The sequence below is a fragment of the Haliaeetus albicilla genome, chromosome 11, assembly GCF_947461875.1.
Source record: "Haliaeetus albicilla chromosome 11, bHalAlb1.1, whole genome shotgun sequence".
Classification (NCBI taxonomy): Eukaryota; Metazoa; Chordata; class Aves; order Accipitriformes; family Accipitridae; genus Haliaeetus; species Haliaeetus albicilla.
The window spans coordinates 34,579,446-34,588,059 of NC_091493.1; the positions used below are offsets into that span (position 1 = coordinate 34,579,446).

The 8,614-nt window shown below is 38.8% G+C and overlaps 1 long non-coding RNA gene across 1 annotated transcript in view; it reads left to right on the plus strand.

Moving 5' to 3' along the window:
- Positions 1–4,518, plus strand: part of LOC138687635 (uncharacterized) — a 37,509-nt gene extending 32,991 nt beyond the window's left edge. The window contains exons 2-4 of the long non-coding RNA XR_011326764.1: positions 2,504–2,648; positions 3,902–3,948; positions 4,057–4,518. This is a non-coding gene — a long non-coding RNA (uncharacterized lncRNA). The remainder of the gene's footprint in view (positions 1–2,503; positions 2,649–3,901; positions 3,949–4,056) is intronic.
- Positions 4,519–8,614: the final 4,096 nt, after the last annotated feature.

The following is an 8,614-nucleotide window of genomic DNA, read 5'->3' on the forward strand; positions in this document are numbered from 1 at the left end:
GTGTTCAAAAAATTCTGCTTTACTACATGCATGGAATATTGATTTTTTGCCAGTCCTCATCTAATGTCCAGGCTCAACTGGGATCTATAGGTTAGGTGTTTCTCCACATTTGTCATCTGAGAGAATTGACCCAGTAGACCTAAATATCAAGCCAGATCCATACAAATGCAGTGGCAGCTGTTGATTTTAGAGGAAGCAAGATGATGATGACACCCTACTCTCACCTACTTAGAGCAGCCTCCTGAAAATAAGGTGATGATGGAATCACTTTTTTTGACAGTCATGTCAAAATGTCGTTCCCCTTCGGCACAGGGAAAGATTTAGGATAAACTTATGCATCTTTTGCCAACTCCAGAGGCACACCACTTGGCTTACTGGTTTTGTAAGTTTCCTCCGCAAGGCATGTAATTCTGTTTCTGCTTTGGACGTGAAGCCTAAATGCCTAGTTTAGATTTCTGAATTTTGCTGTGAGGGCTCAGTGATTAAAAAGTAAGTGCATGAGTCTTAGGCAATTTGGTAGCTAAGTATCTTTTGGGGCTTGAATCTTAGTCTTCCATGAGTTAGTCCTTGAAGAGGACAAAATCCTAGGCCTGAAATGTTTCCTTGAGTGAAGATTTCTTAGAAAAAGAGAAAATTTAAATCAATTAATGACCTGGGAAAAACACTTGGGCAGACTGTGTCAGGCCTGCAATGATAGGGGCTTGAAAATGTGAGCAAATTTCAGCAGATCCAGGTCTGTCTCAAAATGTATCATTCCAATCAGTTCAAAGTGATGCTGCCACAGTCTTTCAGAAATAGTTATTTATATATTTTCTGTGTCTGCTATACTCTATGTGCAAGTGCGATAAATACATTTCAGGTGTGCTTGTTGAGCAAACAAACACCCCAGGGATGGAGGTCAGAGACCAGCTTTCCTGGGAAATCTTCAACTATTAAATTCAAAATCTGTAATTTTCTACAGCCTAAAAAGCACATCTTTAAGAGTAGATAATAAAATCCTCAAGTATGCAAGTGTGAGTCTCTATAAGCAGGGGTGGAAGTGCAGTGGGTGGACTGACAGCACTGGAAAATCAGAGTGACTAATCCCTCCAGTATCATCATTTAGAAAAATACTGGGTTTGCATTCCAACTAAGAGAACAACAGTTGGGTTTCTCTCTTGGGAAACTCTTTTGCTTGTAGGACCTGCAATGAATTCTGATAAATTTTAACAATTTCTTCTCATCAACTCAGAGAATTTAAGTCTGGTTTTCAGTTTGGGTTTTGTTTGCATGAAAATTTGGATGTAAGGAAATGGCATGCGTGGTAGTGTTCCTTTTCTGGCAGCTACAGGACGTAGCGACCTGAGCATGAAATACTCTGTGTCTTCAGGGATTCCTGCTTTCATTGCTCACCCATGTGATACAGGTATTTGGAGCATGAAGGAATGAGAGGGGGGAGAGGTTGAAGATATTTAGATCTAAACATGCTGCTGTAGAAAGAAAAGGCAGTATTTTTAGAGGAAAAAAATGGTGGAGACCCAAAGCGCGGAGCTCATTGACTTCCACGCTCAAAGGCACCTTTCCGCAACTCCCTATATCAGCCCAACCTCACACAAGAGCACACAACTCTCAGAGAGAGAGCGGGAAAGAGTAGGATGACTTAGTATTTCTAGGAAAAGTTGGGTTTCATTTATTATTTATAAATTTCATTTTGTACATATCTTTAGGGACATTAAGAGATTAGTAGTCATGCAGTTTGTTCTGAGCATTAATGCTAATCCTCAAAGATAGGTGAAGGGTAATTTCATTAGTTTTTATAAAGGTTTGGAATAAAACTAACAACCATTCAGTCAACAGTTTGAAAGCAGACGTTTAGTGCTGTGCTCCCTGCTCTCCCAGCAGGCTCTGCCTCTCACAGGAATGTGTCAGCACAGACTGGCATCTCGGCAATAAGGGTACATTCCTCAGACGTTGTTTTATGTAAAATAGGTGGGTCCCTCTTTCCTAAATATGTCATATAAAGTCATTGTCTCTGGCATGACATACAGTGGTTCAGGAAGGGAAGCTAATCTAGGAAATAAAGGGATACAGACTACTGATGCCAAAATCAGCAATTACATTGTATGAGATCTCATGAATAATTCCTGAGCTGTGATTTAACATTAATCTGAGTGTTTAGTACAAAGCTAGGCCGACACCAATAAAATGCTGACTGATTTGTTTTAAAATAGTGCTCCTTCAGGCTTCACTACACTGCTTTGAAATGAAAGCTTTTAGGTAAAACCTCAACCTTGCCTCTGTAAAACACAGACAGATGCAGTCATGTGACTGCACGCTCAAACTCTACCATTATTTTTTTCCCTTCATTTTGGGCTGAAACCTTTTCCAAGTGCAGTATTTAATACCTGCCATGATTTAGGCAAGTGGGCTTGATAACGCAGAGCTTTTCCTTCCAGGGAAAATCTTATCGAAACAAGACTCCTTGGTACTAGATGGTGATATTTGGTACATATGTGTATTTCAGGAGCAAAGAGGAGGAGACCCTGTGTGGTGAAGCAAGCAGGAAATTACCCAACCAAACATTAGGAGAGCTCAATGCATTACAATTGCTTCTGCATCATTGAATAATGCCACTTTCTAATGAACATCAAAGGATGATAAATGAATAGGTGAGTGAAACAGTAATGACCATCTCAGGAGACACCATACATTTATTCTGAAGCACTGCCACCTGTGCCCAGGGAATGCTCTACTTACAAGCATCTCCCATCTCATTCACAGCTTCTGCCTCTGCAATAATGGCTTTGCCACTTAATAATGGTAAAGCACTAACTGAATACGTTTGTCTCATCCATTAGCATAGCATGTCTGTTCAATAGAAACCCTCAACCTGGGGTGCTCACACCTATGCCCTATATGCTCTTTTTTAGGAGTTAGGAAAAAGGGTTGTTCTGTACAGAGCCAGAGCTGGCATTAGGGTGGTTGTTCTGCAGTGACTACAGAGCAGTCATGTAGTATGAATCTATCCAGGAGAAATCACTGGCATATGTCTTTCCTAAACATTACAGTGAAAACCTGTTTCTCCCAAATACCTATTTCAAAACAGCAATCATTTCTGAGCAAGTCAACATTCCCAATAACAGGTGACACTAACTCACTCTTACCTTTTGCATACATACTTGCTATCAAGTACAATCTGTACAGCAAAAGTAATTAAGCCATATAAGGAGCATGTGTTCTCCATGGCTATGTTGGATTGTTCTAGAAATAATGGACTTAATGTATAGCTGTATGTCCTATATAGCTATATTCATCAGGAAAACTACAATAGCAATACATTAGGCTGCTTGGGGAGATTGTTGAATCTTCATTTTCATTATCGAAGGTTTTGGTTTGTGGGTTGTTGTTTTTTTTCCCAAAGAAACTAAGCAAGGCAGGCATCTCTGTGATCTGATTTTTCTTTCAGTTCTGCACTCTGATGAGCATTACATTTCATGAAGTTCCTCAGTGTGGAGATCACGAATCACCAAATCAGCCCTGGCACTATCAGCTGAATGAATGCAATGGAACTGGAGAATAACAAGATGGCCTGCAGTCTTCTGATCTCAAAATGAGATTTTTTTACAAATACTCTAATGAATGCTCTCACTTTACAATGTTTTATATTGTCTGGCACTTAAGAAATAACCCAGTGTCAATGCAAAACCAACTTTGGCTTGAATAGACCATACAAAATATGATGCTCTTTACAAGGAGGGGGATTTCCAACTAAAATGCACTTTCCAGCACTATGCACCAGCAAGTGTGGGTGGATTTTCTAGTTTTTGTCTTCTGATTCTAATTGTGCTTAAGGATAAATAACAGTAAGGAACAGGAATCTTTGTCTGAATGTCTTGTTTCTTCTTCATATATTTGTTTATAGAACTGCCTGGACGTGACTGAGTACCCTGGAACTAATAGTGTGTGGAAGTATTAATTCAGTCTCCCCGTTCCTAATATCAATATTTACGTACTAGGCACAGCGGTTTGCATTCCTGTCGATATACTAACCTATTCTGTCTTGTCTGATCACCACAGCAGGAGGGAAGGACAATAAAATGAAGCAGGAATATAAAACAATCTGCTAGCTGAAGAGCCAGAAGACTGAGGAGCTCTCTAAATGGGGTAGGAGAGGAACCATTTCCACTCAGTAGCTGTTGCTTAAGACAGAGTGTAAGTGGTGTACTGTGAGGGAGGAGAAAGGTAATTCTATGAGACGGCATCCTGTCTGGGAGAACATTCGCTGCCCTTCACCTTCAGTGTTCATTCACTCTTCACTGTTCCCTCACTGTCTGCACAGGAATTATGGAGTAACAGCCAAGGATAAAGCTCCAACCCCCAAAAGAGAAGGTTTTCTTGCTCTACTTCTTCAAAACTTTGTTTCCAGTTTTGCATCCCAGTGCTTCACCCTTTACTTTAATGGAGCATCCCTGCCTCTTTTGGGACTTACACAGGAATGAGCGTGGTGCTGAAGTGAGCTGGCAGGAGTAGTGTGCTCTGTTCTTGCACTTCTATTTCCATCTGGCCTGACTTGCTCAGAGTACTTCCTGGCCAGGGGGTGTTTCAGGGCTCTCAAGAGCTCCAGCATATGCTGTTCACCAAGCTGGATGTTGCACCAGCAGAGATGAATCGCCTTTGGGGCACTTGCCAGTATTTTTTATTGGCAAATGAGAGCTTGGGAAAAGATGGCTTAGCAGTGGACACATTCGTGATATGGATGGGTTTGAAAATAATTACCTTTCTTGGGGATAATCCAACTGTAGGACAGGGACTGGAGTTCATGGTTTTTTTAAGGTCTTTTCAGAGCTGTTTGGCAGGACTAGCTCTCAAAATCCCTCCCTCTCTTTTTATATAAATCTTCGTTACCGTTATTATTTGCCCCATTCTTGACTACTCATGATATAAAGCAGCCTTCAGGACTGATCCAAGTTTTATCTCTTGATGAAATTCCCTGGAGTTCTGGTACATTAGAAGTGTCATAATAAAGAATATCCAAAATATATCACCTACTACCACGGGCATACCCTAGCATTTGGGAATATCCCAGCACAAATAATTATACCATGTGATCTTCACAGATATGCAAGGACAAGATGTCTAATCCAGGAAAGGAAGGAGAAAAGCATACAGTTGTCAATAGACTTAAAATTCTCTATACATTTAAAGTGTGTAGTTGAACTATAGGTAGTTGAGTAAATTCAGTGACTGTTACCCAGGGAAAATTTTAGACATTAAAATTAATGAACAAATGTATGTTTGTAGTTTGCAAAATGAAAGAATATATGGTGTCAGAAGAGGTTTTATCTTCTGTATATATTTTTTTAAAAATGTAATAAATACAAAGCAAATAGCATTGGTTTATACAAGGGAATATTGAAATCCATTAGGAATGCACTTGGAGTAATCTGATTCAACAAGTCAGTATATTTCTCTCAAAAATATAATATCGGTACTACATTGTGCGAGATGAAGGTTAGATTACATTTCTTGCCAGTGCAATAATTCCCACATCATAAATTCTGATGAAATTATATCAATATATAAAGCAAATGGATGTCTGACCGACCATCGTTTTCTAGTTCTCAGATGTACAAGCTGACATATAAGTAAATCCCCAGCTGCTTTGTGCAATACTATTACAACTATGCCATTGCCTGGGAACTGTTATTAGCTATCTTGACCAGAAGTGGCTGTTAGAGTTTGTGGTTTCTGCTCTGAATATTAAACTTTGGCATACAAGAGTCCTTATTGTGGGGAGCACTTGGAAATAGTAATACTAAATTGCTTTATATTTGCCGGATTTGATTGCTTCAGATGATACAGGACTAGCTGGTGGGCCCCTCTTACTGCTTGTATTTCCAGATTATAAATCATTCCTTTGACAGGGTATCTGCCATAACTAGTTCTCAGTTTCTGTAGTATCCTTCTTTATATTAAAGCTGGCAAGTAGTCTTCTGGACCATGCACTTTTTGCATAACTTTCAAGAATAAAGGCAAAATTGAAGCTTTTATATATATCCTAATTTTTACATCAAATGTCAATGAATATGTGAAACTAAGATATGGGGGACAGGTTTGGAAAGAATGTGTGCTATTTTCCCAGTAGCGTTACATTTTAATAACCATGCTGTGATCAAGCTCCAGTGTTAATGGCTGAACTTGATGGACCCTGTAAATAGCCAAAAATGCTTAGGGTAAAACAAACCCAACATATTATTATTGGTGCTGTTCTTGACATCATAAAGCCTTTTAGAAGAATAAAAGCTTACAGTTGATCTTGCAGGTCAGCTTGGGGTAAAAAGTTTGGGCAGTGTTTAAATTCTGTGATGGAAAGAGTTACGTTCATTTAGGACATTCTGTTAAAGCAGCATAACAATATTCTCAGAAATAGAGAGGAAAATCGTTAGCGTTATGCTTCTCTGGTCCTTGAAGAATAGTGATGTTAATTTGGAAAAAATAATCAAAAAGAATTATTGTTCATGATCTTATAGTTAAAATTTAGACTATAAACTATTAAATACAATTTCACAGTTTTTAATCATTGTTAATGCAGAGTCTTGGATAACCCTTTGCTGTCTCATTATGCCTTTGTGAGATTAAGACCTCAATGATGTTTAACCCACTATCCTATAAAAATGCCTCAATAGGTCTTTAAGAATATATATGAGATTTTGAAACTTCCCAAGTTTTGTTTTGTTTTGTTTTGTTTTGTTTCTTCAAAATGTTTCTCATTAACCTGTCGTTTCAGACAATTTCAGTCAGTTCCTGAATACCGAATTGTTAATTGTATCAGAAATATTCTGATTGTTTTCCAGGAAGTCACAGTAGCAATGATATAATAATTAAACAGAAAAGTATTTGGGTGTAAAACAAACAAGTACGTTAAACACAAAGATTTTAATTAAATTTTCAAAAGTGGGTTTTTTCCCCAAACATTTCCAGTGAAAATGGAGAGGATTTTTTCAATGAAAAAATGTTTCAGAGAATATTTTTGCTTTTCAAGAATTGTGTATGAAATTAGGAAAGTAGTTTTAAATTATAAACAGAAGTTTTTTACAAGAAAGGCTTCAGGTTTTCTTTGGGAACTGAACTAAAATTATTTTTCTATGAAAATACTTGCTTTTAAGGAGAAAACACACTATCATCAAAATTACATTTTGAAGAAAATCAAACATTGATTAGCCCTATAAAATAAAACATAAGTGTTCTCTACTTGCAAATAATAATTTACTTTCAAAGAAAGATTAAAATATATTTGAAATACATTGTGTCCTAGAGCATTCAAAGGCAGACACAGTAGGAATCTGACTCATCGGAGATTTTTCACTATGTGCTGATTCTGTGATGGAAGAAGCAAAGGGGGAAAAATCATTCATCCACACACCCCATAATTCAGCACGCATAACCCTGGTACACTCTTCCCAAATCTCAGCAAAGATTTAACAGTGAAATACTGTAGCGAGGTCTCATGTTACCAGGATTTATTGTTTTCCAAAATATACTACGGAGCATTGACTAGAATGCCAAGAAGTTCAATTAGAAATAAGAGAAAGAAAAGTACACCTGTTAGTTTTGAGGAAAAGCATATTTGGGGATTCAATTGGCTTTTCAGTGTGCTATGTCTTGGGGAATTCTGAAATTCCTCTCCGCTCTTTAATAGGTAATGTTGACCCAAGACAAGTTAATGTTATATTGATATCAGAAAGCTCAAGCTGGTGCTGATTTTGACAATGTGATAAAGGGCTCGCTAAGCGTAAGTGGTTTGTAGAGGAGGCAGGTTTTCTCATGTGTTAGGGCTATGCTTGTCTGTCTTCTACATCTGGGAGGCATATCTCAGTATGTCACCTACTTCTTTTCACAAAATAATATGTGCCTGATCTTGCAACCATTACTGGTATAAGTTTGTATACATGCCTAATGCCAGCCCATTCAATCAGTAAATGCTCTTTGCCTGAATCCCAGTAGTGGCCATCAAGGCTACTATTTCATCCTGAAACTCATCCCTGTACATCAGGTCAGCATCAGGCCCGGTGCCGATACCTACATCGGTCTTCAGCTCGCGCTGGAGTCACACAGTGCTGGTGCTCAGCGCAGACATCAGCACACGCTGTGCCTAAAGCGGGGACACTCGCTGCCTTGTCCGACTTCTGATACATCGCACTGATCAGCACAGGTCAGGATGTTACGTACCTTCATTTCAAGTGCCCAGCGCAAAACTCCCTGCTGATATGGACACTCCAGTCAAGCCCAACGCTTCTGTGTGGCTCTCCAGCAACTGACAGAGTCCATTGATCGGCAAAGTTGCATCTGGCCCTCACTTTTATTTGGGGGAAAGCTGCAATTTGCCTATATCATCCACCTGAGAATTTACACACTACAGCATCACTAACAGCTGTAGATAGAGACACAAAATTTTTTATGGTATCAACATCATTATGTATCCTATGAGATGTGAATGCCATGCTATATTAGACGAAGATTGCCTCGTTCATGAAAGAGTAAGGGACTGTGGCAGTGTAGAGCTAAAATTACTTGTGCCAATTTCTTATCCAAATTGAGATTTTCCCTGGACTCCATGACCCAGCTGCTTGCTTAT